Raw genomic sequence first — 17,840 nt, forward strand, 5'->3', positions numbered from 1 at the left:
TTAGTGCCCATTTCTCTGAAAATTGAATATTATTTTAACTTTTATGTATTTGAGGGATCTAAAAAATTATATTTAAGAAAGCTCATTAATTTCTATGAGTATTATTAAATGCACAGAATTAACTCACAGTAGGTCATAAAAGAGGGTAAGTTTCTTTTCCATTTTGCTAGACTAAAAACATGCTCTGGCATAAATTATGATAGTCATGAGTACTGCTCAATTTCTAGAGTACAGCTGAAAATTGACTACTTTATCTTAAACCACAGTTCTGCTTATTGTAGGCTTTCTCTAATTTTAAAAACAATTATTCAGTGATAATGGCAATTGAAACATCAGGTTTGCTTCTTTCATTCATGACTCAGGTAACATAGCAGATGTTACCTCTCTCAAAAGCAGTCTTGATGTATGTCTTTAGCGACTGTTTTTCAACCTCAGGAAGGTAAGTAAATGTGAGTGTGAAACTGCACCAATGTAATTAATTTATTAAACAAACACTCTGGACACCTGCTGTGTGGGAGGCCGTGTGGTGTGGCCTGGCAAACCAGTTCAGGCTCTCTTGTTGGGAACTGAGTCCCACTTTCCTGTCTTTTAGAGAAGCTGCAATGTTCACCATTAAAATAATAAAAAGTTTCCACACTTACTGTTATAATAAGAAAGAAGAGAAAATATTCAAAGAGGTACAAGAAGGAGGCTGAGAGATACAGGGGGCTCAACCTCACAGGGGTTGGAGAATTTATAATCCTTCACAGCTCTCAATACTATCACGGATACACTGGCTAGGGTATGTAAAATCTCTATGTTGATGGTTATATTTATATTTGTACACACACACACATTCTAACACTAAAGTACTTTATTTATACAGATGGCCTCCTATTCACAATGAATGGTTCACTTATGATTTTCTGACTTATGATTTTTCAGTTTTACTATGGTGTGAAAGTAATGTGCATTCAGTAGGAACTGTATTTCAGATTTTGAATTTGGATCTTTTCTGGGCTAGCAGTATGCGGTGTGATATCAGCATCTCTCATGATGCTGGGCAGCTGTAGTCCCCCAGTCAGCCACGTGCTCACAACCCATACACTTACAACCATTCCAGACACATAGAGCCATTCTGTTTTTCACTTTCAGCACAGTATTCCATAAATTACATGACACATTCAAAACTTGATTATAAAATAGGCTTTCTATTGTTAGATGATTTTGGTTAACGTAAGTGTTCTGAGCATGTTTAAGGTAGTCTAGGCTAAGTCGTGATGTTCGGTAGGTTAGGTTTATTAAATGCATTTCTGATACGATATTTTCAACTCATGATGGGTTTATCAGGATGTGGCCCCATCATAAACTGAGGAAGATCTGAATCTGTATTCTGTGCTAGATGACCTACTTGTTAAAGTAAGCATGTGTTTACAACATCAGCAAAGCAGGGATGAGAGAGAGAAAAAATCCAAAATATGCCTGGGGATTAATGCCATTTCAAGATATTTAAATTTTGTTTTAAGATTTAGAATTGTTCTTATTTTAAATGATATATGGGGGGAGACATAATCTTTTTAGTGGTTAGAGTGATTATTATACAGATCTCTCTATATATCTCTATATACCTTGTTTAAACAGCTGCTGGGGGAAATGAGAAAGTATGATATGAAATATGGAAAGTAATAAAGAAACGTGCCCAATTTATTATCGTGTTCCTCACATGAGTTGGATTTCAGGCCCCAAAGTACCACTTTACCTTCCCTGAAGAGGTTTGATTCGTTGATGCCACTTTTATTTTTATTTTATTTTTTTAAATTTTTAAAGATTTATTTATTTTAGAGAGAGAGAGAGAGAGTGCGCGAGTGGGGGTGGGGTGGGTAGGAAGAGGCAGAGGGAGAGAAAGAATCTCCAGCAGACTCCCCACTGAGTGAGGGGCCCAGCATGGGGCTGGATCCCACAACCCTGAGATCACGACCTGAGCCAAAATCAAGAGTCAGACGCTTAACCAACTGAGCCACCCAGGCTCCCCTGATGCCACTTTTAAAATGTCCTGTCCAGTTCTAAGGAAGTGCTCAGAACAGTGAACATTCTGAGGCACTGTTCTTTTATAACTGACATTCTCATTTTATTGATTGATGTAGTAGTCTACAACTGCCTTAGCTATTTTGGCAGCTTTAACATATAGTTATAATAATCCATAATCTCACTATCTGTGAATAACATTATTAACATTCTGTTCTTTTTCTGTGCATATTTTCATACAAATTAGCCCTAAAGATGATATCACAAAGACAGCAATTTAGATGCCTTTTGTCTCCTGCTTTAGTTTTCACTTAGCATTATCATTAGCATTTTCTCACCTCATTAAAGTATGTAAAATGCCCCTCTTAATGGACATTTAGGTTCTTCCTGATTTTTCACTATTATAAATACTACTTCAGTGAACAGCCTGTGGGCAACCTCAGCCTCTTGATATTCTCTATCTGCCCTTTCAGATCCACTCTTCACCCTCCTCTGTGCTCCTTTGAACTGTACTTAGAAACTGCATGAACCATGCTCTCTTGCCGTCTGGTTTCCAATTTGGTTCAGGCAATGGGAGGCCTTAGAGAAGAGGACAGGAGCAGGAGTTTACATGGGAGTGTGGTGGAGGTTTCCTTCTGCCATTGAAGGCTACAGCCTCTGATGGGTGGACTTCTACAGCTCAGATCTTGCCAGTTCCAACCTCTTGCCTCTGCATTCAGGGGTGGTAGGCTTCCTGCTGTTGAGAGCCCAGACTGCTCCATTATTCCTACTGATGTCCCCTCGCCTGCCCACATCTTGTAAACTGTCAATTCTTTAAACACTTCTGGGTCATCTCTTTGGTGTGTGCCGTCTGTTTCCTGCTGGGATTCTGACTGACTGACATCATCTAAATCTAAGGGGTATGCTCTTTGTATTTTATTTTGTGTTTGAGTTTTTATACTGCAGGAGTTTAAAGACCATTCAGTATTGGGTAGGGGAGTTAAGTTAGGTCAGGTCTGAGCTGGTATTAGTGAATAATGGCCATAGATTGGATTAAAGTACTCTCATAGAGATATACATAAATTTCTGTTGGGAACAGAGGGAAGGGAGCAATAAACTCTTTCCGTGCAGCTGTGCAAGACACCTGTACTTCAAAGATAAGGAGGATACCTTAGCTGCCAAACGTTTACAGTTTGGTTTCATTTGAATATTATTGGTTCAATTGTTTCATTGCTCTTTTCATTGTGGCGAACCCCTTGTCCTGTTCTTGGCAGTTTGCATATTCGTATGTACAATCCTCAATATCCATTTATATATATTCCTCACTTACACATTTGCTGAGAACCTCTTCCTTATAGAAAGCACGATCAGGATTTTGTGAGCTGAATGGATACTACCATGTTTGGGGCATTCCTCCATATGTGAGTGATAACTTTTCCTTAGTATTTAAATGAAAAATAAAAATCATATAGCAAATACTTAACTTCATTCACTTCTGCTTCAGTTCCAGATATCAAAGTCTATAATTTTCCAGAATAAATGCCAAAGCAGTCAAAGCAACTAGGGGTTGTTAACACTTCACAGGTCATTTAAATCAAATGATAATGTTTTCTACGTTTACTAGGTCATCACTGACAGGATCTCTGACTGATAGAGTATTGAGGCTTATCCAAGGACTCACTGGATTGCTTAAAAGGCCTAGCCCTTGTTTTGTTTTTAAGTAAATTTTATCTATCTTTGGAAATGTTTTTGTTGATCTGATATTCAGATTATATTTTATGCTCTTAAAAATGTGAATTATTATGAGTGTATTCTACTGCAGGTATAAAATGAGGATAATTCACTTAAAATTCAACATATAAAATTCTCACCATTTACCAATGACCAGTGATAGCAGAAAAGAAAAAAACAAAAACCTATTGGCAATAGAAATGAGAGAGCTTGGGTTTTAATTCTGGATTTCTCAGTTACAAATTAGGTGACTTTGGGCAAATCATCAAGCTCTTTGTGTCTCAGGGTACTGATCAACAAAATGGGGATGATACCAACCTGCCTGGCCCCCTACCAAGCTGTTGAGAGGCTCCTTTGAAACAATGTGAAAGAGCAGTGAGAACCATGAGTCTATAGGTAGTGTGAGCTCCATCACCCCTTGACTCATCTCTGGCTCTCACTGCTTCTTTTCTGAAAGCCTGGTACATACTTTTCTCTCTTCCAGTGCTCTTTTCAGAAGTGAGTAGCTACATGGCAATATTTGCTTTTCCCCATCTTTTCTCCACCTTAATCTCCTCTCTGTGTATTCCTCCTTATCTCCAGAGTTCTGGTCGGAAGCTGGTCTGGGGCCTCCTCATCCATGTCCCTGCACAAAGCAATGGTTGAAGAGGGGGACTCTGTGGGTCTTGTTGCTGCTGGTCTGCATCACTCCCTCTTTCTTGGCTTTCTCCCCCACGTGCCTGAGTTCTCTGCTACGTTAAATGCCTGTGGGAATTGTTTAGCTGGATAGACACACCCATATTTCCTCCCCGCCACTGCCACCAGGTTGCCTTCCTCTTACAGATGCAACTTATTTCACAGAAGAAGCTCATGTGGGTTTCCCAGAGAATTCAGGGAGGTAGTTAGGTTTGATTGTCTCCATTTTGCAGGTTAAGCAATTGAGGCATTAGGTTGTTTAATGAGAGTCAGGACAATATCCCAGGACTCCCGAATTTTAGCCAATGCTCTTTCTGTTATAATGCCACAATACAGAATAGATAGAAATCGAAAAAAAAATGTTTTGTAGCTTTCCTGGTTTATTGCAATGTCCTTTCTTCTTCTTCCCTTTTTAAAATTTAACTTAGGTAATGTTAATGACATAAAATGACACTGAAGTAGAAGAGGAAATTGAGAAATATTTGATTAGTAGAGTAAGATACTGATACATTCTAGTTAAAGATCACACTACTATGAATATTAAAATTTGAATGTAACATTTCTAAGAAAATTCTATATGTAGAAAACAGTGGATTTTTGCTAGTGACAAATGGCCATCTGTTGAATTCCCAAATTTGACTCTTACCTATTTTAAGTTTTTTTGAAAGACAGTTGTCTCTAGGGCATTTCAATGTTTGGAGCATGATAACCAAAGATACTGTCCTGACTTGTACGACTTTGGTGGAGCAAAACCCCAGTATTTGTTACCCACCAGACACCTTTCCCATCAGAGCTACTCATGTTCAGGTCCTAACATGCACACACCTTTCAGTTTTATTTCTGAGGTGGAAATTTGAGTAGCATTGAACACAATGTATTTAGGAAATTTAAATATTGAACAATTTAAAAATATCTCTAGAGTAATTTCCTGTTGGAACTTGTGATTTGAAAAGGTCTCTGATTAAATTCTCAAGAGATTCTGGTGCCCCAAAGCCAAGGCTTGGGCATGGGACAGGAACCCTGACTAGCTGCAATCTAAGCTCCCTGAGGCATCAAAGCTTGATGATGGATCAGAGGGCTGAGGGACTAGCCACCTGTCTTCATGGTTTATTAACACAGAGAGGAGCATGTGAGCAGGTGATGTAGCTGTTTCTCTTGTAGCCTCATAACCTTTGGGATTTTTGTACCAATAATGTAGATGACTTCAGAAAAGAATGTTGATAATAATCATTTGGGGGAAGAACTAAACCAGAAATCTGAAGACTTGAATGTCTACTTATTATCTGTGTTAACTCAGTAAAATCACTTGACCTCCCTGGGGCTTAGATTCCTCATTTATAGTAGGAGGGGCGAATTTGGACTTCAATCATAAGATTTGTTCTTGTTGAAGTCCTCCAAATCACAAATTTGAGTTTATAAATTTTCTAGCAAAGTTGGTTAAGATGTAAGTACAATAAACAGTAATGTCTAATGCATATGGAAACTGAATTAGTTCTAATGCTAAGTAGTTCTTTCCACCCTTTTCAATGGGAGTGTCTATTGGTGAAAAGTAGAAAGGCATCAAAGTCATGAGGTAGGTTGGCAAAGTTAGAGTTTTTAAACCCCCTCTTAGTAGAAATCTTGTACCACTTGAACAATTGCAAAAGAGAAAAGAAGAAAACTGTAGGAGTTATTTAGTTTAGACATGTAACCCGAAGACATAGACATATAAATGCTGTTTTGAGGAATCTCTTAAGATAAATACATGTGTCTTTATGTTTGATCATCATATTACTAATTCAGCTTAGGATCATAAAATTTAAACTGAAATATGTGCAGACACTCCTATTTTCCTAATGAGGAAAATTTAGGGGGAAAAAAAGATGTAGAAAAGGATGTCTGCCTTCTATGTAGTCATAATGTAGCTTTGATTTAATAAAATAGCATACTGGTTTCTTTACGGGTTTGAAACAGTGTCTTCAGCCATGAGCTTGTGGCCAAAATATCTAAATTCTCCTTGTTCAGCCATTTTCTGATTGTGTTACCTTAGGTGAATCATTTCACCTCTTTGGAACTCAGTTCCCCTCAAATATGAAAAATGAACCAGTGGAAGGGTGAAATGATATTTATTAGTCTCTTTCCAGATTTTATATTCTATTTGACTAGAGATTCTAACTTGCTACTGGGGAGGTTGAAGGACATTAACAAATGTTATATCCAGTAGTTATGCATCAGCTAATCCTAAATGTTAAAAACCACATCCAGTGTGGGGCACCAGGCTGGCTCAGTCAGTAGAACATGCAACTCTTGATCTCAGGGTTGTGAGTTCAAGCCCCATGTTGGGGGTAAAGCTGACTTTAAAAAACAAACAAACAAAGCACATCCAGTGAAAGACTGTTTTGGGAGATGACACCCCATGAGACAGTGTCTTAGGTGGGCTGTCCCAGAAGCAGACTCTATGACAAGAATTCAAGTACAGATGGAATTCAGGAAATACTTATAGGGAGTGAGGAAGGGGAAGCAGGGAAGGGAAGGGAATCCAGCCAGTAAAGGGGCTAATTCTCATGCCAGTTTCCACTGTGATCAAATGGAGATTAGTCCCCATGGGAAATTCTGAACATCACTGTAGGAGTCAGAGCTATGCCATCCCTTGGGGAGAGGAATAGGGGTAGTGTTAGAACTCTTAGTTCTGTCAGTCATGGGTTGAGGGCTGCTCCTCTAGGCTACTGTTGCCCTGGCATTTCCTGCCTCAACGATGTAGGTTCCTCCTGGCCAGAAAGCCCCCCATGGTTGGAAGTTCAGCAGTCCTAGGCTGCAGTGTCCTGAGTGGGGGTGGGCATTGTAGTGCTTGTATGATCTGACTACAGCATACAGCGGAGCAGTACATCCAAACTACTGCACCGTGGTGCACCGACTAAAGGTACATATACATTCACTTTGAGAAGGCAACACCACTAAGGGACCCTGAAGCAGTGCCCTGGAAAGCCAGGAGAAGTCTTCAGCTGCAGCAACTTGCTGTCTATCTCTAAACACAGTGGCATATAGCAGCCAGGGAGGGGCAGGCTCCGGAGTGCCTAATGGCCTTAGCTCTGGGAGGCAGGCCATGGACATTGCAAAAAGGCATGTTGACAGTCCATGTGCAGTGAGTGTAGTCAAAATTGCAGGCTTAATTGCTGGCCACATCTAGGGCATAGCACTTTAAAAGGAGTAGCATCCATGAGGACTTTTGTGTTTGTGATGCAAAGGTGACACTCTAGGAGGATTATGATTGTATTTTGTAGAAACTCTTCTTTTTACAGAGAAAACAAATTCTCTGATATGTTTTAAAAACATGTTAGCAGATGCAGAATTTTCTATCAGTGTCTCTGTAGAATCAGACCAGCTGTCAACGACATCCTTGACATATTTAAAATGTCTGAGATTTGAAATAGAATGTTTGGTGTGAGCACCGAAGTTTTGTTCTTTCAGGATCACCCAAGGTTTTGTGCAAACTCTGTTTCTAGGTGAAGTTGGCTTCTAAGGATCAATCTGTCTATGTATTGCTATTTATACAGTGTAAAGTATGTATTAGAAATATAACTTTACGTTTAATATTTTATAATTTAGACTTTATTTTTAATATTTATGCCACAATTAAAAGCTTAGTGTTTAGAAATGGTTGTTGTACTGCTGGTATACGGAAGCTAGCAGAAGACTTTTGATAATCTGAATGCTTGTGATTATTATTAAAAAGGTGTTATTAACAATATTATACAATATTAACAATAATATGACCTGGTGAATCATTGTTCTTGAGTTGGCCACATTGCAAAAGACAATTATGGTTAAGGCACCATGACTATATTGCTATTAAGTAATCCACTTACTACCAAATTATTGATATCCAGGGAGGCTAATGGGAAATCCTGCAATCATTTTCTTTTGCCTCCATGTCCATGAAAGGCAGATGGACTCTTTTTGGGGAAAGGATGTTGAAAATTCAACTTGACCTAATCATGGAACAAAAATTTTGTGGACCTTTAAAAGAAGAGGTCTAGTGTTTCTCAAAATGTGTTGCTTAGATATCCTAATCAAAATCACCTGGAGAAAAAAACAGATTCCTCTCCCAACCTACAGAAATGGAAATTTGGTAGGTTTTGAGTAGGACCTAGAAATCTGTATTTTAACCAACCTCTTTTTAAAGTCATTAATTGAGAACCACAGGTATAGCCCTGGGGATTAGGATTCAGAAATCTCAAGAGGGTCTTCCCAAAGGCATCTAGCCACCTGGTGGCCAAGCTGGGGTGAAACGCAGGTCTCTTGAGTTTAAAGTTCTTTTCTTTACATTGTATTTATAATTTCTGTAAATATTTGAACCCCATATCCCAAATGTATCCTTTGCATAAGTAATGATAAGTAATCATTTACTACAGAACCAAATATAGCCGATGTGTAAAGTCTTGAACCTTTGTTTACGTAAATATGTAAATGAAATTTGTATGGACTAGAATAATAAGAATAGTTTTGGAAGGCTGAGCATTACGTCCTAAAAAAATACATGCAACACAGCAGATGAAAAGTTCTGGTATGAATGGACTTCTAACAAGTCTCTGATATAAATGTATCTTACAATTTGTCACACATATTTTTCCTCTGATCACTTCTTCATTTCCACATCTATTGCTCCTATCTAGCAAGTTCGCCACAGATAACTTCCTCCTGCAGTTCTTCATATTCAGACTCCTACGTGTTCCAACCAGTGAAGCCACTGCTTAGAGCCAGGTAGTTGGATGACTGCCTGAGCTAGTGAGTTGACATGATTAGTACTTGGGACTTAGTAAAGCCATAATTGTGGTTCTCGTTTCTGCTTGTGGCCAGTCAGCTTTACATGAAGTAAAAAAGGTATTTCCTTGTTCATCAACAGCACTTCTAACAAGGCAGGTCTTCCTGAAGACATGCAGTCCTGGCCATGCAGGAACCAGGTGAGAGCCAGTGGGTAGCTCAGCTCAGCACACACATCACCTCTAGGAGGAGGCAACCTACAGAGCACTTTGTCTAAGAAGGGAAATAGCAGTTTAAACTCTGACCTGAAACAAGTCTGCAGAGACTCTTCTGTGACCCACTGGCCCTTCAGGAGCTGCCACAGGACACCGGGGCCCTCCTTAGAGAAGACAGTGAGGACAGGGTTGACTTTGACCTTGATTAAAGTAAAAATAGAATTTGGAAACAGTTCTATTTTTGTCTCCTCTCTTCCCTTTCCTTCTTATCCTTGTAACTGTATCTTAATCCAGCAAGGATTTTAGGGGGCTTGCCAGGGGATATAAGATATGCCAAAGTAGTGCAATTTGCAAATATAGTAAAACAACCAAGAAAAAACAAAGTTGGAACCCAAGAAATGAGAGATAAGGCTAAACCTGCTGATCATAATGACCTACCTACTAGTATGACTGCATCTCAAATCTGGCACTAACTTTTCTAATGCTCTCAGTAAAATAAGAAATGGTCTCAATTACTCAGTTCAGTCTTTAAGATAATCAGAGACCTATCAGGAGGGTTATAATGTTTCTTTGTACTCAGATCAGAATTTTCTCTGGGGCACCTTTATAAAGAGAACTCTATGATCTAAGGAACAATGTTTGACAATTTCTTAAAATAGACTAAACAACAAATTTCTTGGGGGTGTTTTTTTATAGCTCCTAATATTGACCTGGGATATAATTTAGTTAAGGCTATTCTTCAGGGGGCCAGAACGATGCAATCTAGAAATTGAATGCAAGTTAATAAAATGGCAATATGAAGTTGTAGGGATTTAAAGTACTTGTTGAACTGTCAAAATTTCCACAAACAGTGAGATTAATTATCATTGGAATTGCAAAGATCTTTGAACTGTAAATGGAAAAAAATGTTTTGATGTAAATACGAGGGAGAAGTGAAGAAGGAAAAAAGGCTGAGGAAGACAAACTCGTAACCTGCTTCTCATGGGGAAGAGAGATGGGAGAGGTTCCCCTTCCTTCATGGGGCCTGGAGCATAGGATGGCTGTACCATCCCCATTGTAACAGCTGACTCCTACAGGTGCCCTCCCTCCTCTCCTGCCTGGCCCTCATTATTAGCAACCCCTTCTACTCTGAAAAGATCCTTGTTTGGATGATAAGTTCTAAGGTCACCCCACCATGAACCTCACTCTTCACTGTGACTGCTTTTCCTAAGTTTAAACTCAAGCTCTTGTTGCCATGTTGGTAGAATGGTAAATTACATGCACTTCTTTCCTGCATATATTGAAAAACTTCCCTAGAAGTCTGAAAATCACTTTGTGGATATTCTTTCTATCTCCATCTTTGCACCTCCAAATATTTCTGGGTCCTGAACTATCTTGGGGTTAATGCAAGAGCGTTGTGTCTTCCTGCCCTGCACTTAAATGTAAAGAAGGAAGGGGAGATTGAGATTTTTCCACCTGCCCCTTCCCTCCAGCCCAGCCCAGGACCTAAGTATTCTTCATGAACTTTGGGTGATTGTTTAATTGAATTGCTTCCCTCTAGGTCTATTATTAGCCATTCAGGAGCAAAGGCTCTTATGGTTTAAAACTATGTTGAATATATAATTTTATATGTATTTATTTATAGGTATTAATCTTATATGTATTTATTTATAGGTATGAAAAAGTTTCATTTTGAGCACTAGCCTCTTAAAAAGGGGGAATATACTTTAATTCTATAGTAGAATAGTCATTTGTGGTGTCAACCATCAGTGTGCAGAGAAAAGTACCATCTGATATATGGCCTTGTGAATTATGCTTTTCACTCTATAGTTCAGACTGGCAAGTTTATTTCTCAAGTAATTTCTTTTTATGTATTCTCCTGACAATCAGAATAAGATGCTACCATATAAGAAACAGTATTTGGTTATAGGCGACTTGTAAAAATACTAGCTTTATACCATAGAGGTGGCTAGTTAAGAGAAAAAATCAGTGCTCTTGACCTGACAGTTTTACCCATTTTTAAAAACACAGAATTCTTTATTATGATAGCTAGGAATATTTAGTACTACTAAACTTTTTTTTTAAAGATTTTATTTATTTATTTGACAGAGAGAGACACAGTGAGAGAAGGAACACAAGCATGGGGAGTGGGAGAGGGAGGAGCAGGCTTCCTGCCGAGCAAGGAGCCTGATGTGGGGCTCGATCCCAGGACCCCAGGATCATGACCTGAGCCGAAGGCAGACGCTTAACGACTGAGCCACCCAGGCGCCCCAGTACTACTAAACTTTTAAGAAAGAAAATACCTAAGCTGAAAAGTAAACACTGGCATAAAATTGGTACCGATTTCATCAATTTCTAAATTGCCAGAGTTTAGTTTGTGTTTCTGCTCACCTATTTATCCTGGCTTAGTACTGAAGTTGCACTTGGAAATGAAATTCCTTTCCCCAAGTCTTCCTTCATAGTTTCATCTGTAACTTTTATAATTTAAAAAATCTTTTCCATTTTTTAGGTAAAAATTTACTTTTTGCTGTACGATTCATATGTGTTTGATTACTATGGAAGGAAAAATAGCCTCATAGGCTTACTGGCTATTTGTGTTTCTTCTTTTGTGGAATGTCCATTGCCCATTTTAATATTGGTGTGTTTGTGTTTTCTTATTGATTTGTTAGAGTTCTGGAATAAAATTAAAGTGGGCAGAGGGTGTTAATTGGCAATATGCTTTTTCTTAGGAAGGTAAATTGCTTCAAAATTTAAAGCATTCTGGTAGAAGAGAAATTTCATTTTTTTAAGTTTGTCTCCTGAAGTCATATTTTAGAAAATAGTAATTATTTACCTCTGTTTCAGAAGTATGAGTTTTCTTTCTTCTTCTTCTGATTTTTAGATTTATTTATTTATTTGAGAGAGCTAGCACGCAGGGAGGGGCAGAGGGAGAGGGACAGAAGCAGGCTTCCCACTGAACGTGAAGCCAGATGCGGTACGAGATCTCACAAACCTGAGATAACGACCTGAGCCAAAATCAAGAGCCCAGCGCTTAACTGACTGAGCTTAAGGTGCCCCAGAAGTGAGTTTTCTCTCTTGAGCAGGAATTTGAAGCAAGTTTATGCAACATATGTTAGCTGGATATTTTTTGTGTGTGAAAGAGATGGTTGAGACTTTTCTGACATTTACTTTTCGAATATATATAACAAAAGCATCTTTTATCCCTTTTATATTTTTACATAATTGTCTAGTCTAGTTAACTCCTATAATGAGAGGTAAGTTTCTGTTGTATTGTGATATTTTGGCTTTTTTCAGCTGCTATTACTTGTCATTAATGTTAATATTGACTATTTTATAATAGCTATGAAAATAATTTAGGTGCTCATTCTTTTGTCAGAAGATACATTTTTGAGTAAACCTTTGAGCAAATTGTTATTTTATGTCTGCAGTTGATTTAAATTGAAATTAATCCTTGGGTCTAGGTAAATAGTTTAATTAATTTTATCCATGAAGCTGGTTATTATTCAAGGACAAATAGCATTAAGATGAATCACCTATAAGATAGACCTGTAAAGAAAATATGTTCTGCTCACACCTAACAAAGAACAAATGTTCTACTGTTTGGAAATGCTAGGTTTTGGGGACTTGGTAACACACCAGAAAATATTATTATATTAGTATTATAGAAATTATCATAGGTTCTTTGGTGCCTCCTTATTAAATCACAGTCTGATCTTCTCTCCTTTCCCCCTGCACCCCTTGTCTGTCCTCCTTCACCTCCCTTTCTTCTTTCCTTCTGTCCTTTCTAATGGTGGTATAGCTTACACAGAGCAGAGTACAAAAATAGTAGGTACACAGCTCAATTATTTTTTATATATGTATACACGCATGTGACCGTAACCCAGATAATACAGAATACTGTCACCCCAGAAAGCTTTCTTGTCACTGTCCTTATCACCTCCCCATCATAAAAATAACTACTATTCTGACCTATGTTTCATTATGGGCTAATGTTATTGTTTATATCTTCCCATCATTGGAATCATATGGTATATATCTGGCTTCTTTCACACAATATTATGTCTGTGAGAGTCATCCATATTTTGCTAAGCAGTAATTTGTTGTGTAATATTCTATTATACAACTGTGTCATAGTTTATTTTATTCATTCTATTGTCACCGGTCCTTTGGATTGTTTCCAGTTTCTCACTATTATGAATAAAGTTTCTATGAATATCATTTTGGTGAACATAAATATGTACTCATTTCTGTTGGGTATACACAAAATTTGAATTGCTGGGACATATGGCAAACATATGCGTCATTTAGTGGATACTTCCAAATTATTTTCCAAAGTGACTGTGCCCATTTATACTCCCATCAGCAGTGTTACAAGTCCAGTTGCTCATCAGTCCTTCTAAATTTAGTAATTCTTGTGTGCCCTGGTGGTTAATAGTGTATCTCATTGTGGTTTGAATTTATCTCTCCCTAATAACTAGTGATGTTGAACACCTTTTCATAAACTTATTGGCTATTTGATACCCCTTTTTGGTGAAGTGACTGTTTAAATATTTTACCCATTTTAGAAAATGGTCTTTCTTCTTTACAAATTATTGATTTATACACATTCTTATATATATATATTCTTTATAATATAAAGAATGCACATGTGTATGTACAAATATGATATAAATATATATGTGATTTCTCAGTTTGTAGCTTCTCTATTCTCTTGATAGTGTCTTTTATTTTTTTAATTTTTTAAAAGATTTATTTATTTATTTGAGAGAAAGAGCGTGCAGGGGTGGGGGGGAGAGGGGCATAGGGAGAGAATCTCAAGCAGACTCCCCGCTGAGCATGGACTGCCCCCCGCACCCCCCCTGACATGGGGCTTGATCTTACGACCCATGAGATCATGACCTTAGCTGAAATCAGGAGTCGGATGCCTAACTGCTTAACTGATTGAGCCACTTAGGCACTCCTTGATAGTATCTTTTAAACTACAGAATTTCTCAATTTTAAAAAGGTCTAATAATTTATCAATCTTTTCTTCTATAGTTCTTTTATGTTCCTCTTTTGGAAATCTTTGCCCATGATGTAATAGACATTTAATAAATAAATATATATATTTTTTAGAGAGAGAGAGAGCATGTGTGGGGGGGCAGCAGGGCAGAAGGAGGGAGAGAGATAATCTTAAGTAGGCTCCATGCCCAGCGTGGAGCCTGACGTGGGGCTGGATCCCACAACTCTGAGATCATGACTTGAGCTGAAATCAAGAGTCAGACGCTTAACCAACTGAGCCACCCAGGTGCCCCAGACATTTAATAAATATTTAATAGATGAATGAGCTATGGGAACGTGTTGTCCACACTTTACAAGTAGTATTTCACAGTGCCATTTAGTTCTGTCTGTAGTGTGGTAGCTATGTTATGTATATTTTCTCTCCAGTCTTCCTTCATGGAAGGAAACTAAGTTCTGTAATGTACTGATTGCCATTTCCCTCCAACTCCATGCCACTGCTGTATGGGAATGTCTCTTGCCTGTGTCAGAAGGTTGGAAAACTGACAAGTCTGGGTAAAGTGCTGTGTGTTAACGTGCAGCTGAAAAAGAGCCAGTGCTTCTTTCTGCAACATTGATGAGTCACCGCTGTCTACCTGGCTCCTGACTGAGCAGTCAGTACCTTCCACATGTAAGCACTCCGTACTTGGGTGTCTCCTGAAAATGTCACCTTTCCTCTCTTTTTTTATCCAGACTTTTCCAGAAACACCTCTACTAGGAACTTCTGTCCAATCTCTGCTGAAATGTTAGAGATAATGGAGGTTTCCCACACATTATTGTCGAGAACTCAAAATAAAGGACTCCATGGTCAGATGAGCTAGGACTAACAATACCCCAGCTCTGTGGTCTGGGAGAACCAACAAGATGAAAACAATGAGATGTGGGGGAACTGGTTGTAAGCTGCAAACCAGAAAGGATCCTGTTTTATTCATTGCTCCAATCCCCAGTGCTGAGGGTGACAAGATCACCTAAGCCAGCCCAGTTTTGAGAGTGAGGAGCTGTTTGTACAATTTTGCCCGTACAACAGGCATAAACTGTACTCGCAGGCAAAGGGGGATGTATATGGTCATCCGACCCCTACCCAGTCTATCAGAGGAGCTCAGTGAGGAGTTCCAAGAGGAGGGGGAGGAAGAGAATACAGATGAGCTGAGGACATTTTCCCAAAGTCACCCTCTCATTTGTTTAAAACTTCATGTTTGCCTTTGAATTTCTGCTCACATCTGCTGCTCTTGACTTTTTCACTAGTCTCCCCAACACTTCTTTAAGATAAAAGAGCCTCACATCCTAATCTTGCTTCTTTTTCCATTTAAAAAATACAGACCTTTATCTGTTGTTTTCATCATTCCAGTTTTACCTCAATTCCCCCCTGGCCTGATTGATAATTAAGAAATCTAAAAAGAGATCTTCCAGTCATGTGTGATAGTGTAAAGGAAAGCATGAGAATTATAAACACAAAATTCAGTACCTCTGGAGATGGAGGGAGAGAGGGGGACACAATCAGGGATGGGACACAAGGGAGCTTCAAATATTTGGGTAAAATTCTATTAAGCTGAGTTGGTAAGAAGACAGGTGTTGGTTTTACTATGATATTATAAAGTGCACATGGACATAATGTTGCCTATTGCATGTATGATATGCTTCATAATATTAATAAGTAAGCAAAAATTAAAAAAAAAATACTTTTGCATGGGTGACTGCCCGAGGCTGACTTAGATTCAAATGCTGGCTCACTATTCAGATGCTGTGACTTTGGGCAAATGATTAAGCTTGTGTGTGCTTACGCTTCCTCATGTGTGAAATGAGGATGGAAGCAAAGACCGCACAAGACAGTGTGTGTAAGAGTCTCCATTGCAGCACCTTTCCAGGGGGGGGTTAGCCCCACACAGCACTTGTCTTTCCTCATTGCTTTCCTGCTATCCAGCCATCACTCACTCTCTTTTCTCTATCTTCAGATACAAAATATTCTTTTTAAAATTTTTCTCTCCCATTGCCCTCTGTTTCTAGTTGAAGATAAACTTTGGAGAATGGGGAAGAAATTGGAGGTTTTGCCCCCAATTTTAAAATTTATAAAGACATCCCCCCAGTAAAAGATCCTGTTATTTTCACCTCTGTCTCTAGCTTCTTCAACAATCTTTTTATATCACCCTTCTCAGAAACAAAACAAAACAAACGCCATTATATTTCATGCAATGAACAAACAACAGAGTTTTTACTGGGGAGGGGGGAGACTTTCCCAGGAAACCCAGGCCCCTCAAAAGAAAAATTTTTAGAATATGAATTTTGCACCTTTGTGCCCAATTATTCTGGAAGATAACCATTTATATTTATGAATCATCAGAGCCTGGGAGAATTGGCGAAAAATCAGCTGGCAAAAATCTCTTTTAGGCTATAATTGATATGAAATTAACAAAATGATGCAGCGCAGTTAAGATAGATCTGGACTGTATTTCTCAAATGAACATTGAAGACAGAGTTACCCATAACTCCTTGCTACTCAAAGTGTAGTCTGCGGGTCAGCAGCTTGAACATCTGTTTGAAAATGCAGGGTCTTGGGCTTCACACAGCCTTCCTACTCAGAACCATACACCAAGTAATTTCTATTGGCACATATTTTCATGGCACAGTTGGTAGAATTGGTAGCTACCATTACAGCAGATGAGGCACGTCCCTTGGTACTTTCTCCCAATAGTCTGCTTTCTGTGGAAGTTTTCTCAAGTGCTGATTAGCTCACCTGTGAAGTTGATACTCCCCAAGCTTGACTGTGATTTTGATGACGGTGGAAATGAGGAAGGGGAGGAGCAGATGATGAGTCTCTGTGCACTGTCATCCACAGACTGCATGCCAGCTGCCTCCAATCTGGACAGCGGGCATGGTTCTCTTCACTCCTGCTTTGGAAAATCCAAGGAGGAAGTGAAGGACAGTTTTCCCCTCTTCACCATGGGACTAGAAGGGGAGGGAGCCCTGACTCATTTTAAAATCAAATTTTATTCTAAAGTCAGTTGAATGCATACACAAAAATGTGTACATGTTCATGGCGTTATTTATAATTGCGAAAAAGTGGAAAAACCCCCAATGTCCATCAACTGATGCATGGGTAAATAAAAGGTGATATATCCACACAATAGAATATTATTACTCGGTTGTAAGAAGGAATGAAGCACCAATACATGCTGCCGCAGAATGAACCCTGAAAATATGCTAAGTGAAAGAAAACCACGTATTTTATAATTCCATTTATGTGAAATGTCCAGACTAGGCAAATCTATAGAGGTAGAAAGCGGGTTAGTGGTTGCTTAGGGCTGAGGGGAAAGGGAACAGGAGTAACTGCTAATGGGGATGGAGTTCCCTTGGGGAGTAGTGAAAATGTTTGAAAATTGACTGTGGTGATGGTCGTACAACTCGGTGAATATACCCAACCCATTAAATTATAACACTTTAAAAAGGTGAATTGTACTATATGGGAATTACATCTCATTAGAA

The 17,840-nt window shown here is 38.7% G+C and overlaps 1 protein-coding gene across 2 annotated transcripts in view; it reads left to right on the top strand.

The window, feature by feature from the left end:
• The window catches only part of CRYBG1 (crystallin beta-gamma domain containing 1), a 202,014-nt gene that overhangs the window by 11,855 nt on the left and 172,319 nt on the right, over positions 1 to 17,840 (top strand). The window lies entirely within an intron of this gene.

Source organism: Callorhinus ursinus, unplaced genomic scaffold (assembly GCF_003265705.2).
Source record: "Callorhinus ursinus isolate GAN/ISIS: 27379988/994484 unplaced genomic scaffold, GSC_fseal_2.0 scaffold6, whole genome shotgun sequence".
Taxonomy (NCBI): domain Eukaryota; kingdom Metazoa; phylum Chordata; class Mammalia; order Carnivora; family Otariidae; genus Callorhinus; species Callorhinus ursinus.